This window comes from Athalia rosae, chromosome 1 (assembly GCF_917208135.1).
Source record: "Athalia rosae chromosome 1, iyAthRosa1.1, whole genome shotgun sequence".
Lineage (NCBI taxonomy): Eukaryota > Metazoa > Arthropoda > Insecta > Hymenoptera > Athaliidae > Athalia > Athalia rosae.
This window is the reverse complement of record NC_064026.1, coordinates 21,919,425-21,935,093: the sequence shown is the minus strand read 5'-3', so window position 1 is coordinate 21,935,093 and position 15,669 is coordinate 21,919,425.

The following is a 15,669-nucleotide window of genomic DNA, read 5'->3' as shown; positions in this document are numbered from 1 at the left end:
TTCTTAACCGGGGGAAAAAATCGCCGGTATAACGCCCCACGTGAGGAAAACTAGGTATAGGAGAAGTGTCGAAGTCGATATAGTGATGGTCGAATAAGTGGTAAAAAAAAACGCGAGTACAAACGCTTTGGAAATGGGTGAACCCGTATTCTGGGGTTCACTCGTTCATATGGGAACGCAAATATAGAGCCGTCGAGTAGAATCCTCATTTCTTTGTGAGAATCGTTTAGCGGTGGTCGACGTGTCCAGTTTCGGTCAAAGTGAAGTGAAATCCTCGATATTCGGCTCGAGTTTGGAAATTGTCGGAACATTTGGTAAAAAAGCAATGTCGTCGAACATTCATTGAACCCCGGAGAGCGCCGTGTATATCATTCGGTTAGGTATACCTTACGCTCGAGCAGATATACCGACGCGAGAAAACGATTGCGTGAACATGTGTACAAATATGAATTCTAGCGACCGTATCTAACGTAAATTATAACGCATAGCATCGCCGATGGACCGCGGTTCTGCCTCACCCAGATGTTTTTTGAATATCCGTTTCAACAATAGCGAGGAATGTTTTTTTTATCGTCGCCTATTGTCAACGATTTAAAAATACGAAAAGATTCGCGATGCCAACGAGAAAACTTGGACGCAAAATGAGAATTTCTTCTACGTTAGAAATTGATGAGAAAAAAAAAGGAAAAGAGCGGCGCGCAAGTTACGGTGATTCTCGAGAGCTCGAGGGGTGAAAAAGACGCACCGCGACACCGGGCGTACGGGAATTGGTAACCTCCGCAGGCGGGTGCGTCGATACCTTTCATCCAACCCATACGCCGCATTTATTGCGCCGGTATCGCCAAGAGACGCGAATTCGCTTGATCCTCGAAGTATCTCGAGGTTAATTACCGGAAACGTTTGGATAGAATACAAACAAAAGCGCTTCGGAGGGCAAACACGCGATATTAGCCTTGAAGCCGTAACGCCCATCTCTACCAAACTCGGTTTCACCAACGCCGTCGTAACAACCACCTCGCGATAGACCCAACGTTCGAACACACGCGGAATGACTTTGAACCTGTAGGGTGTCGAGTACCGACTCGTTCCACATCGTGTTTTAGCAAGACCTAAACAAACCGACGAAATTGTTCTTTATGACCCTTGAAATTCGCCCTGTATTACAACCCTTTCACTTATTTCATGTTAGTCGCGAGCAACGCTAGTGCCGCTCGAACCTCCTCACATTTGTATCAATAAGTATATTACGCTCGTACATCTTTTCGCCACAGGTATGCAGGTACGCGCAACCTTCATCTTTCGAATTCTTATGACCGCTTGAGATAAGACCGACTTTTTATACCGTATAATTTCGGGGCATTCCGCGTTATCTTACCGAGTTAATTAACTATACATACGAATGTACTCGCGAATTAATTAAGTCGTTTAAAAACCTACTCGTTATTAGGCTGATAGGTGTAATTGCAAACTTGTATAGCAACGAAAAAATGGTAAAAATATTGAGCGATGTAATTCTTTATCAGTTCATGATTGCAGGTCATGCTCCGAGCTTGCAGGTGAGTGGGGATGATTGATTCACGTTTCAGTCGCATATGTGAAAAAATGAGTCCCGGATTGTTCGAAAGCTTTAGTACATACGAATAGATTGTTGAAAGATCTTGGGAATGGAATGGGTTAAACATGTTGATATTAAAAATTGTCATCTACATTATGCGGTAAACGGGGCTTTATCGATTTTTAGAACCGGCTGGCTGTGCGCGGAGTGGCTAGGTAGGAGAAATATACATTACATTCAAGTATTATACCGACAATTGACAACTACTGCAATTATTTCGGCAGCTCAACAATGAATGAAATTAACTCATTTAATCCTTTTTTGGCATTCTTCCGAAATATATGTGTACATACTCATGCATAACTGTATACTGTATTACTTTCCGATATTTTATCGTTATACGTTTCTATGTATATTATTATGAAAATTCCGAGAAAATGCATGTAGAAACGTTAACGTTCGCTACGGTTAATATTTCAACCGGCATTCGAATTTTCTGAAGCTGCAACAACAACCAGCACAATTATGAAATTATTAATTAAATTGTCGCTCAACGCGAGCGTAAACCTTTGTCCGAAAGTTAGTCAAGGCTGAATTATTATCCAATGTAAGGCAATAATAGGCAAAATCACGTTATGCATATACATATTGTGTTCATGCGCGCATATATTTCAATCGAAATTGAAGCATACAGGTAATAATGTATAGCCGTTGAAACAAATTTCCACCGTAGCCGAGCATGTATTGAGATCTGAGCGAGCGACGTTGTGGCGCTCCACATGTTCAGGTGGTGAAATTTTCCGTAATTCCACGTTCGATATATCGATTGCAGTGTCACGGTACCACTTGGTTTTTAAGCTCCTCGACATCGTCAACTTTGTCTAGTATATACACGTAACGTGACGCGTGTCGCACACCAACAGCTGATTTCCCGCACAACGACCGTGTCGTACGACGGTAAGCTCCCCTATTTAAGGGTGACGTCATACACCCGGATAACAGAATATAACGCCCGATTTATATTCGATATACTTTCGCGTGGATTCAGCTTATTTCTGGAACATACGTGACGGTTACGCGTGTATAATAAGTAATCCGCCGAAGAGTTTCCGGCGTATGTAACGTAAATCTGGAGATTGTCACTTGGCAGTAAAAATCTGCCGTCCGGTGTTTCGGGGGTCAGGAAACACCCCGGCGTTGACAGTGGAGTATTTAATATTCAAAAGGCATTTCTGTCCCCTCGGCCTATCTTGTTATCTGACAACGTCTATGGAAAGTATGCAGTACGTGGTAATAAAATTAGTAATTATGCTCCATTATTCAAATTGCTGGTCTCCGACGCGTTGGGCAGTGACGGTGCGGAAGGTGCTGCGCTATATGATCGGGTCGTCGATGCGACGCAGCTACTGAGGGGTGGATTTTTTCCGAAGGGTCAGACAGGGTGAAATCGAAGGTGAGTTATTCACTTCTAACGTACACCGGTGGACGATGTATTATTGACGGAGAAATTCGTGTGACGACTGACCAGGTGGGACTGAATCGGTGAAAAATCAATTGAGAAATATCGGGATGAAAGAGAGCTTCATCGAAAAGCCCCGTGGGCGGCAAAAAAAGAAAAAAAGAAAATAACCCGCCAGGTACATCGAATCTACCTCCGAAAAGTGATTCTCTATTTCGAAAATTGTGCGAACAATCAATTAATTCATCGCGAGTCTGAAATTTCATTCGTTTAATCGTACCTCGTTCCGTTTGTATTATTATTTTTCCAGTTTCGTTGAGCCGTGCTTGCGGTTTTAACAAACTTTTTCGCAATATCATACGGTCAATAATAAATAATAAATATCTGTTTCGTCAAGCGGTAACGATACGGTATTATTGTTTCGAACAAAAACACATTTTTCATAAGTTGTACGGTATACCGATATTGCTAATACATAAATACTATGAATAAACAAGGTCTTGGTGCGTTTCATATGTAATACATATAACGTATTTTTTCATTCGGAGTTCTTCTATTTTTTTTTTCTTCTTTCCCCTCGTTTTATTATCACTTTTTTTTATCTTTTAGAAGTCGCTTAATTAATATACAGAACTCTAGCAGCCCGAGGCAGCTCTGATTATGTTTGAGTTTCCCCGCAGTGTACGGTGGGATCACGTATACACAGAGTTCTGGTCTACTGTACCCACCGACCATACGTATAGGTATACCGTACATACGTCTCTGATTCTGGCGTTCTCTCTGAGATCCATGCCCTCGGCTCTCCACAAGCGTAAATTACAAAAATGAAATTAAGTACGATGAACCGTATAAGCAACGTTATACTTACTCCAACTCATATTATAGATCAGAAGCTGTAACGGATACGCTGAAATTCTTCCGAGATCGTCGCGATCCATTCCTCAGTAATCTGTGACGATATCCGCACGACGTGCGCCCTTACGGATTGACCGCGAATCCCCGCGAGCTTCGCCAATAATTCGCTTTGCAATTCTTCTCGCTAGCGGTGGTTCACGTGTCTTCCGCACGTATAGTAGATGCACGTGCGTGGACATTTGACAAACGCAAAAGGTACGAGGTGACAGAAGTAATCGAAGTATAATCATATTTTCTCTCGGAGTTGCGATATTTGCGTAGTAAAGGTACGTCGTGTAACGTCCAATTTCAGGGGTGAAAGTATTTTCGCGCGTCACGTGGATATAAGCAAACACCACTTTCCGCCGCGAGTTACCGGGAGCCGAAAATTATATTCGAATCAATATACGCGCTTTGAAACGTTTTTATTGTAGGAAAAACGTTCGGAACCACGACCGTACGAATAACATATCATATCGAGAATCGCGCCGGCTAAAAGCTGCCGCAAGTACCCTAAAGGTGCGAGCGGTGTAAACGACTAATATTTTACACGAGTGACACAAAAACAGTTCTTACAAATATTACTCGTCGTTGAGTATAGATTGAAAAACTGATCGGATACAATCTTTCGATCTGTTTCTCATCGTTAGTTGGAAAGGTTCAAAGTTCAAAGGTCAACTGTAATACCCCGCTGCGCAGAAAAATTTCATTCGGCGTACGGAAAAAAAATACTCGATTAATAAATATTTCGCACGGCGAATGTGATGCGAAATTTATAAAACGTCGGTGTATATGTGTACAATGGGTGTAGGCTTCGCGGACTTTCCGACGCAGATGAAAATCCGTCTCGTATTGAGAGTGAGCGAAGAAAAGAAAGAAAAATAAAAGAAAAAAATTTTTTTACAAATTTTTTTCCATAAATTTTCTTTCCATATAACGTGCACAGCGAAGCGTGTACGGGTCTCATCTTTCGGTATAGGTATAAAGTTATTTATTCTTTAATCTCTTTGAGGCTTCATCGGCGTCCCGACGCCTCGGGGGATGGTGCGATAATTAAACTAGACGCGCATGGCGAACGTCGAGGGTTAAAACGGGCGGGTGCACGGAGTCCGTGGCGATTCGCAAACTTTACAAACGTGATGCGAGCGAACATCGTCGCGGAGAGATACATCTCACACAGGAATTTTCTTATTGCCATCCAAGGAACTTTAGCAGCTTGCCGGAGATACAATGAATATTTAAGTGACAGTTGGACGGGCCGGTCCGACTGTTTCAAAGTCGCTTTCATTCGCCGAGGCAAAAAGTTATCGGGCATGTATTACGACTCGCGTACCCCGACGTGAAAATACGTAAAAGTGTCGGTGTGACGACGCCGATGACACCCGCCCACGTGAAACGATTTAATAGTCATACTTTATATGCGTGTAATACATCTACGTATAATACGCAACCGGCGCATCACAATCTCTTCCGAATGAGAATATGAAAAATTTTACATAATTCAAACGGGGAATATTCATAGTCTCGTAGAAGGGTTTGCTTTTATCTTTTTTCTTATTTTCCTTCCACATGCTGCACCCTCTAGGTCAACTTGATATCATTCTTTCCATCCCGCGCGGCTTAACTACAAAAGATCTGTCTGAAGTCATGTATATTGCATTACATGTATACACCTTGAATATTCTGTCCTCCGAGGGTTGGAAGATTCGACGCGTTTCACGGTGCATGGAATGTTGACTTTAGACGAGTCGAAAAACGCACGTCGCATTCACAATACGTCTGTGAGACGAAGCTATGGTCCAGGTTCGATATGCGATCGAATTTCGTAAAAATAATTCATCTCCATCGAATATACGTATCTCCTTTATTTTATGGTCAGATTCGAAGCGATTTCATCTCACTTGCGAAGTTACATTACGGTTAACATTCGAGGCAAGGAATGAGTCTCATCTCGGTAAGATAAAATCACGATTATCTCAAACTTCGTGTACTGATGAATAGATTAAAACGAGCGGACTGAGCAGCTGCAGAGAAGAAGAAGATATCTATTATACGAGAACGAAGAGAAAAAACCCGCCAACGAGTGCGAACGTTGAAAGATTTTGCAGACAAAAAAGTGAAACGGAAAAAACGTGTGTCTTCAGGGCTGATCTGCAATGAGCAGCTTCATCATCTGCCCATCCAAAGAACGCGATTTCCAATTTTCCAACCGAGAAAACCCCAGCCTTCAATTAGACCACTCGGGGCTGAAGAGAGCCCAGGCATTATACAGTCAGCGCGTGATGGGAACAGGCGAGTGAATCGTTGCGTTCGTTGTTCGCTTGTTTGTCGGCCGTCGTAAAACAGTTGCGTTTAGTAGGAACAAAGTGAAAGCTGAGTCTGATAATACGAAAGTTCGGAGGCAAAAGGCGATGCGGAGGGTGTAGTTGGATACGGGTTAGCTCGGCCGCGGGTTAAGGTGTGTGTTTCGGCGAACGATGAGATGGGGATGAGAGAGAGAATGGAGAAAGTAGCAGCCTCTACCAGCTTCGCTTTGTGCCATGGACAGATTCGGCCGCTGGGTACATCGTAAGTTGTTCAACTATGTACGTACGTACACACCTACGCGTGTTGCGGATACATGGATATATTCTCGTACGCGTAACAGCTAAACAGCTACTGCTTATCAAATATGAACCAATCAATTCTCGCGCTGACTTTGCATAATATCATTTGTCATTTTATTTAATCTTTTTACGCGACCGACCCGGACAATTGTCTCTTCGCAATTATTTCTATTGTATTTACGAATGGTTATTATTCTTTGTGAAAAATTCGTACGTCGAGCCAACGGGGATTTTAGCGTCGTGCTTTTATGAATTTCGTTGTTTTTATCCCTTTGCGTAGGCTTCGCAGCGAGCTTAGCTGCCGACTCAAGTACCCGGCGACTTTGTAAGGCGTAACAGGTATGACGTGATCGTCTTATACTCTCTATGTAGTCACGAGATATTGCTACTGCCTAATTGAAAAAGTAATTGAATTAACCGTATCTGACGGTTGGAAGGCAATTTGGCAGTTTCAAAAGCATCAAAGAGGTTTTTTGACTTTCTTGCGAAACCGGCTTCTATCTTCTTACAAATAAAGAAGTGGGTACTTCGCACAGAATTACACCGAAACTCGCCGGATCTTTTTCTTTTTTCTTCTTCACTCCGCTCATTATTGAATAGATATAAATTCTTAACTGTTTTTATATGTCAAAAGGGTTTCTGGAAAACCATTGCTTCAACAATTTTTGAAAAACTCAAATTGAATCATCGAAATGATTTCTGCAGTCTGTAATTCTATACGTATAGGTCGTTATGCTCGTCCAAATTGTAGAATCGTAAATGTACTTACCGTACACCTATACACTATCATATACACGAACGAATTAATTCATAGCTCGATACACCGTAGCATACGTAAAGTGAAATTTCTCTTGAAGCTGTTCCTGCAGGTAGGATGAGCTTTCAATCGATTGTGACGTACCAACGAACGTCTACCTGTGTACCGCCATAATCCGTCCTCGCGGGTCGGTGAGCTTTGTCTCGAAATGCATCAACGTCGCATTTCTATCTATGCACATGGAGCGCAAACAAGTGTACTTATCAGTGATATCAGTCTGGGATTTCCCCCGACGCGGAAATGCATTTCTAGTCGAGGAGGATACGTTGGGGAAAATATTGAAAGAGGGAAAAAAAAAAAGACGATTGGATTCGTCCGCGTCGAAGAATGCGTACACGACGTTAAATGTATATTTATCACAGGTTTTGATTGCCTGTTCGTTCTTCTGCTCGGCCGCCCAATTCTCCTTGGTTATTCTTCCATTTTCACTGTGATTACTTTGAACTGTTCTTTTTAACAAATTTTAAATGTGTTTTTCGGTCGCAATTACGAATTCAAATAGCTTCTGGGGGCTCGCCGAGCGGCACCGCCTGGACGGAAGGAGCGCCCTGGCAACGTAAATGCAGGGAACGCGGGTGTGGGGAGTAGAATGAAAGAAAATAATAAAATCGAGAAGTTCGTAATGATTTTCATACATAATACCATCACGTATTCACGGTGTTTTGAGCAATGCATTACTTCAAGCAATTCATTGCCACTTCCATCGCTCATTACCTGTTCCAACTGAACCTTATATTTTTCGAATATTTCAAATTTTCTATTTCGAGGAAAGTTGCGATTTTCATTTATAAAAGCGACACTATCAAATTTCTGTCGGACGTACGCCACCTGCTTCAAACACGTACACTGCGAAATCGCTCTTATTTTGACACCGTGAAACTTTTATCTGAAACTTTTTTTTCAGATAACATATACTACTTCGATATTTTAGATATTCCGTTGAAAACTTTCAGAAATGGGACACCCCCTATCGATGTTGAATCCGCCGCTGGTGGTGCCTCGCGTTATACCAACCTACGATACAATAAAAGAAAAAAAAGAAAAAAAAAGAATGAAGCTCCTTTGATGAGCTTCGGTTGTATCCCGAACGCGGTACGGATCCTCGATTGAATATTAAAATTCATCAATATTGATTCCTATCGCCGGCAGGCAAGAGCATAAAATATCAGGAATGATCTCCCTCTCTTCGTCTGCGGTATTTGTCATTCTACGCACCGAATTCCGCTGTTCGCGAATATTGAGATATTGATGAACAGAATCAAACAAGTCTCTATTCTATCTCGCATGTTATCTCCCTTACCCTGCCAAACATGGAATTTCTTACCCAATAATATTCACAAGCAACCAGAATTAAGGGTAAACCACGGGCCATCGTTGTGTAGCATCGACGTTAGGCTGCCTCGAATTCCTCAACAGTCTCGACAATTCGGAAATAACGTATGAACTTCACTTCTGCAAATACAGCGCTCGCAGTTTTCGGCTTTTTCCCTATTTTCTCGCTTCATTTCTCATTTACACACACGCTTTGTGCCAGAGGAAAAACATAACGCTCTGGGATAATAATGTGACGTGATTGCACATTTCACGTGTACGATACGCGGGTAAATTCAGTCGGAATTGATGCCGTAATAATTTTCGAGAAATGATGAGAATTTAATTGCGTTTAATATGAGGAGTATAAGTTGGTAGTAGAGGCGTACATTGCACGTTTGTCTGTTGGGCAAAAAACTTATTTGTACTTCTTCGCTGCCTAGGAACAAGTAGCTGAGGGTAGACTGTGTGCAAACTGCTCCTCCTGCAGCAACATGGCTCTCCTACGGGAGAGCTGGCCGCACCAGAGCTAGTAGGTAATATTTGCCGTCGTCCCTTGTTTGCGTACCGTTGGTGTCTCCCCGTTCCCCCCCCCCCCCCCCCCGCCCCCCGTTTCCCTCTTCCCTCACCTTCGCTTCCTACCCATCGCCTTTCTTCCCCGGCCCCTTGCCCGTAGGAGCAGTGGATTTGAATATTTAAATTCCATTTTTGAAAAATAGAGTAGAATTCGTGGCAAAAGTTCATCTCCGGTGTTTCTTCAACGGTAGAGAGATCGTGCTGCAGGCTAGAGAGCAGTAACGAATATAACGAAAGAGCGTCGTCGTCTACACGGGTAAAAGGACCCGATGGTTTTAAGGGACAGCGACAACTGACGCGGAAAATTATTACCGCGTTCAGTTCTCAACCAACGTTTTTCATGACGAAAAACAAAGGGATGAAGAAAAAAAATTTGTCAAGTTGAATTCGAATCTCTCGATATTAAATTCGAAAGAGCACGTTACTCTCGTGATTGGCAGGAGGGAAATTTTCTTCGTGACATCCAAATTTAAGTGATTGAGAAAAATATTTATCACTGTGAAGTAGATGGGTCGATTTTCGTTCATGTATACCTATATCGCTTCATACTTCGGGTACGCCCTTTTGGCATTAGTAACGCGATGTATACGAAAATTCGCACTCGGTTTTTTCATTCGTTCGTGTATGCACACGTGTGATAAGTATACGTACTTCTGAAGCACAAAGCTAATTGCGTGCGTTTTATTACAGATTTGGTAGCGATTCCCGCCGATGCATGCAGCGCATTTGGTGGGTCGTTAAACCTCAACGCATCGTAAGTTGAAGCAAAGAAAATACATTTGCCATTTATAGTATCTTTTAGGTATTTTTTTTCTCCCGTTTCAGGACGAGCAAAGATCGTCACTTCCAATTAGTGATTGTCTTGCGAGTGAATTACCTTTTACTTTTCGTCGCTCAGCGTCGATTCGACGTATTCTACATATTATATTATTACAAAATATATTATAAATATATTATAAAAGCGATTTCGAGAACATATATTTTTATTTTTCAAATTATTTCTGAGCAACTAAATTCAAATGATTGTAGAACAATTTTTCACACTTCAGTGGTGTCATTGAGGTATCGATCGCTTTTTCCGAGAGCCTGGCAGACGAAATTACCCGAATTCGATGTGTTACCTAAACATTTGCCTCAGCACTATGGTATATGTATACTCATGTATACCTATGTGCTTATAATTTAATTAAACTGAACGCACGCCACCTAGTCCTGTGGATGTATATCGAGAAGTGGTTGTAAAGCAATTATCCAACCTCTACACCGTACACCGCCGCAATATATTTCTAATCAGTCAGCCGCGACATTTTTCAGTGGTATGAAGTGCTTTTTCACGAGCAATTGAAAAAAGGTCAAAGGCCGCGCGATTGCCAATAACATATCGTCGGAACGAATGCCCGAAATTAAGATATGCCGGGACATTGAAATTGTTCAAGATAAAAGATCGCGTGGTTTTCCTGGATCGTTGGAACCGCATGTATACGCGGTTGAGTAAACTGCGATGACCTGGACCTGCGTCGATGTCTTTGCGGGTAGAAACTGAAAATTCTGAATCCAATACTAATATGCACATAAGTCCGGTGATTCGATTCAGTGGGAACCGAGTAGACCTCTGAAAGGGGTTATCGTATATTTTTGGTCGCGGTTTTTTCACTTCGCTGCATGTATCTCTTGACGGACTTCAAAATGAGTGAAATTAGCCACGCTATTCTATCGGACTTTGATTCGCCCGTGACGATGAGTAGACGGTTTTACATAGCGTAGATTATATCCCGTGCAAAATTAAGGGCAATCACAATCGCCGTTTGGGTGTACGTGAACTTAGAGCTTTGGCTGCTCTACAGAATCGCAGGAAGATCTCATAGATCAGAAGGCTGGGAACCCTAATTCCGGTGATCTCGATTATTTTCATTCGATTTTAATGTTCCGTCGTAACGTGGCGGGGTAACCGAATGTACGGATAATGCTAGAGTTTATGGCACTTAGCCCCTTTAGACTGTACCTACCTCTAACAGCCTGTCCATAGAGATTCTATTATCCACGTTCTGCCCTACATTGCAGCTCGTCTTCCTCGAAGCTTTGTAGATTCGGTATACGTACAGGCGAAGAGCCAGCAGGACAAAACGTAGCAACGTTAAAGGGTTTAATTTAGCGTGGTTGATTGTAGGGTAGAAAATAGTGCACTGTATCAATGTGTAATGGTTCAGAAGACTCCCGGTTATTGGGTACCAACCATTTCACGTTTTGATCTGCCTGTCCATTGTCGCCAGTTTAAATTAAACACAGACCAACGACGGAGATAATATTATGTAAATTCGTCGTTAAGCCTGTCGCCCGACGCTATCTATACCTCTCAACGCTTAAAGATATATACGTACGTACATCCCTACATACCGTCAATTATCAACGGGAACGTCGCACAGCGAATATATCTCTGTAAATCGTCCGCCGAAATGTTCATCGGGATTTTAATGGCACGAATCACGCTCGCTTGGATACATTCAAAATTAACGTATATAGTCGACGATTAATCAAGATTGTGAAATTTTTACTCGATTGTAGCACAAAAGTTTGTTTTTTTCTTCTCCTCGTCAACATTTTCTCAACATTACCTCGTTGACGTATTATCTGCACATGTTAGTACCACGGGGTGGTGACCTGCGAGAAAATCTTCAACGAATCAAAGCCGAAGAAGAAATCAAATTAGATTTGATTTCCTCTTCGTGTATAAATAAAATATTCCGCAATTTGTCCGATGCATGATCAGCGTAACATCTGTAATTGAAATAGTATAGGTAACACTTCGCAGCTTATTGTTAGATAAGTAAAAAGCACCGCGGAACAGCGACAGTGTGCGCAATGGAATCTTTATATATCTTCGAATACTTTGACGTTTCGTCACATACATTTCGCAGATAAGAGGTTGATAACTTTTTAATTGCAGAACGAACGCACGGAAAAAAATCGAGAAATTACGAACGAGATGATCGCTGTAAGCGAAGAGAATAAAAGAAAATAAAGAGCAGGACGGTCAAAAGGTGCGTCGGGTGATCTGACAAGGTAATGAGCCGGTGAAACGGCAATGCGGATGTACCCCACTTGATTGATTGTGAGCGCTTCCCGAGACATATCGCTCTACGGACGATCTGATGACGTTTCTATTCTAATTACGTCATTCATAGGGAATTCCACGATCCATTTGGTAGACAGATATCGATAGAAATTGATAGTAGTATACAGCCCTTCGCTACAACTGTAGCGTTTAAAATTCCACGATAAAGAGATCACTTGGGTGATCGACCACGGAGCGTCATGCCCATACCTGTGTGATAAAAGATTACATTTCATACGACATGGAAGGTATACTATATTCTTTATTTCAAATACGATGTATGTACGTCCCATTGCGTGTCTTACGGATCGATATCAAGTAGCGTATACCAACCTATACGTTAGGTACTTTTCTACGTTGTACTACTTCACTTTTTGTGTACATTTATAACGCGACGTTATATTCCGCGGGAGAATTCGTCGCGGGTAGACGAAACGTCAAGGCTTTCATAATTATATGATGTCTAGGAATTGAAGTATCCAAAAAATCTCATGATATTGATTCGTGTTCGCGATAAAGCGTCTCCGATACACTTGTGTGAGTACATAATTGATGTGTAACCGGTTCAAAGCTTCGCAATGTTGTGGCGGTAGCTGCCCAGAAGTTACTATCCGTATAGGGCAAAGGTTAATCGACAAAAATATTAGGCTAAGTAAATCGCGTCGGGGTATACGGGCACGTGACTCATTTCGCTGACAGAGCTTATACGGCACTCCGAGAAAAGCCGTGCGTCATCGCTGCTTGCACGTGAGCTTATTGTTGGAAATAAAGGTATAAAATTCGAACGACGAGATGAACGGGTCATACACGCGAAAATTAATCCTCTGTGCTTCCCGCTTCGTTGATAACCGTTATTGATTCGACGACATCGAAAGACCGTCGTAGAGTCTGTGCTATGAGATCTTCGATCCGATTGCGAAAAAGAAATTATTGAATAATAGGATGGGGTGGAGAAGAGAAAATGTTGGTTACCGGGGTTATATTACCAGCAGTGTGGGAGGGTGGTACTCTGCTTTTCCTTGACTTTGACGATGCGGGGGGAACGGGGTGAGGGAGGCCTAACTCTGTTATTCGTATGTAGGTAACTACGCCAAATTTAGTTCCTACTTCCTTGGCGCAGCCTGCCTCGAGCAAAGACGTCACAACGACATTCAACTGTTTACCCGACAACCCCTAATATACCCAACCCAACCAAGGCTACGACGCCGGTGTGCCCTCGGTGCCTGGGTTTAATGTTAACGACTGTAGCTGCGGAGTTGATAGTACGTTAATTAAGAGGCCTTTACTGCCTTCGAATCCCGACGCAGTTTGAATTATCCTGTTATCCTCTCCGACCCTGCCACTGGCTTCTCGCACCCCGCTCTCCTTTTGTAGTTACAAATTTCGTCAACGCGAAATATTTTGCTTTCCCCTACGAGCGAGGATATTTTTTAGAAACAGTAAGACTCTCACGTGTCTTCTGTCAATTGAGGCCTATGCCACAATGTGCTGAGCTTGCGCCGCGGTAAATATTCGATTTACTCAGAGAGTATGATCGATAATACCCAGAAACCTGAATTGCTTGAATATTTCCGATACTCTCCGACTTCTCATTTGATACTAAACGCCAATGGCTATATATTTCGGTATATAGAATCTACAGTATTTTTTGAACGAATTTCCGATTGCGATAATAATTTCTAACCGGAAGAAATATTGCGGTACCATCTATTGGAAATCCATGTGCAAAAATGATAAAAAGTAGAAGAAAAATAACATATATGCTTCGCGTAATATTACATGTATGCAGTATATCTAACGATAATTATAGGACGACGGCGTAGCTCTTGGTCGTGCCGATTATAAAATCCTTTTGGAAAGACATTTTTTGCGGTTATCTGAATTATGCATGCGACGGTGTTCAAATTTTCTTCAGCAACTTTTCATCACCCACGTTTTACGATTCATAGTGTTGCACAGTGAGGCTGCAGGTTTTATAATATATACGTATGTATACACTAAAATTTGGTTCAAAAAGCGGGGGCTCTTCACGCGAAAGCCTCACCTAGCGACGACGGTTCTGGGCAAGAAAAGAAGAAAAAACTTCTCGAAGAAAAACCGTTTTTGCCGCGCTGGGTATTTCATTGATTACGACGGAATTTGAGCCCCTCAACTCTCCGTCTGTAACGCACTCCTCCAGTTTTTCATTGGATGCGTTCCTAAATTAGAATTGTATATAAGATGATATGTAAGGTTTCCATACATAGATAGGATCTCGATTCATTTATATACGTCAATTTTTGTGGAAATCCGTATAACTCACCGCTGACGTCATGAGATAATGAATCGATTCGTTCGACGTATATCCGCTAATTGAATTAATTTTTACGTCAACTTTTTCCCCCGTAATTTTTTCGAGATTCCGTTGATACCAGATTTTTCGGATCCCCCTCCATTAACTACGTTGAAATGAAGACGCCCTCGGTATTCTATATCACGTTGGTGCAGTCTGCAGCCTGCGGAGCCGACTTCCAAGCGAAATATACGACGCTCTAAAACACTTACTTATATGTTTTTTGGACGTCAAGCTTCGTGGAGACGCCTACCGACGCCGCCCGTTGCTTTTAATGAGGCGAAACTGTGTTCTATTTACATTCAAAAACCTCGGGACATGTACGCAAGCTGAAATAAATACATTCCACGAAATTACATAGAAACGCGCGCCCTGGCTTACAGGCTCTGAGTATACGGATTTATATTAGAAACTTAAAACCAAAAGCGAAGGCATCCTTCGTCTGGTGATTAAATGGCACCCCGTGTGTAATTCGTTTATTTTGAGCCGTGATGATTGCGATTAATTGTGGTATATAATCATTCTCATCCATTGTAAACGATGATACGTTGGAGAAAATTTTTTCGTAAGCATCAATTTTATCGGCTGTAGAAAATTTTCCCGCAAGCTCATTACCTCGTGTAAATCTCTTACGATCTAACGGGACTAAAATGTTGCTAGTCAGCGTTTGGATTAGTTGAAATAATCGGTGTTTCCCGCAACGAGATTTGTAACTCTTTACCCCGTCGTTAGATCGCAGCAGCTCTACCAAGCGCACGTGCTCTCAACCTCCCCCTTTCGTATCGCCACCCCTTAAGAGCGGTACTTTGACATTCGGCGAACGCATCCGAACATTTCCGAAGTCGTTTACAGCAGCAGCAGCAGCAGCAGCAGCGGCAGCAGGCAGCGCTGATCGAGCGACGCCCTTCCCTGCTGGTTTTTCTCCGCTGGCGCTGTCGCCTTCCCCCGCCAGCGCCCGTATTTTCCCCTTCGTTTTATCCCCACCGTAATACCCGTCCTCGCCTACC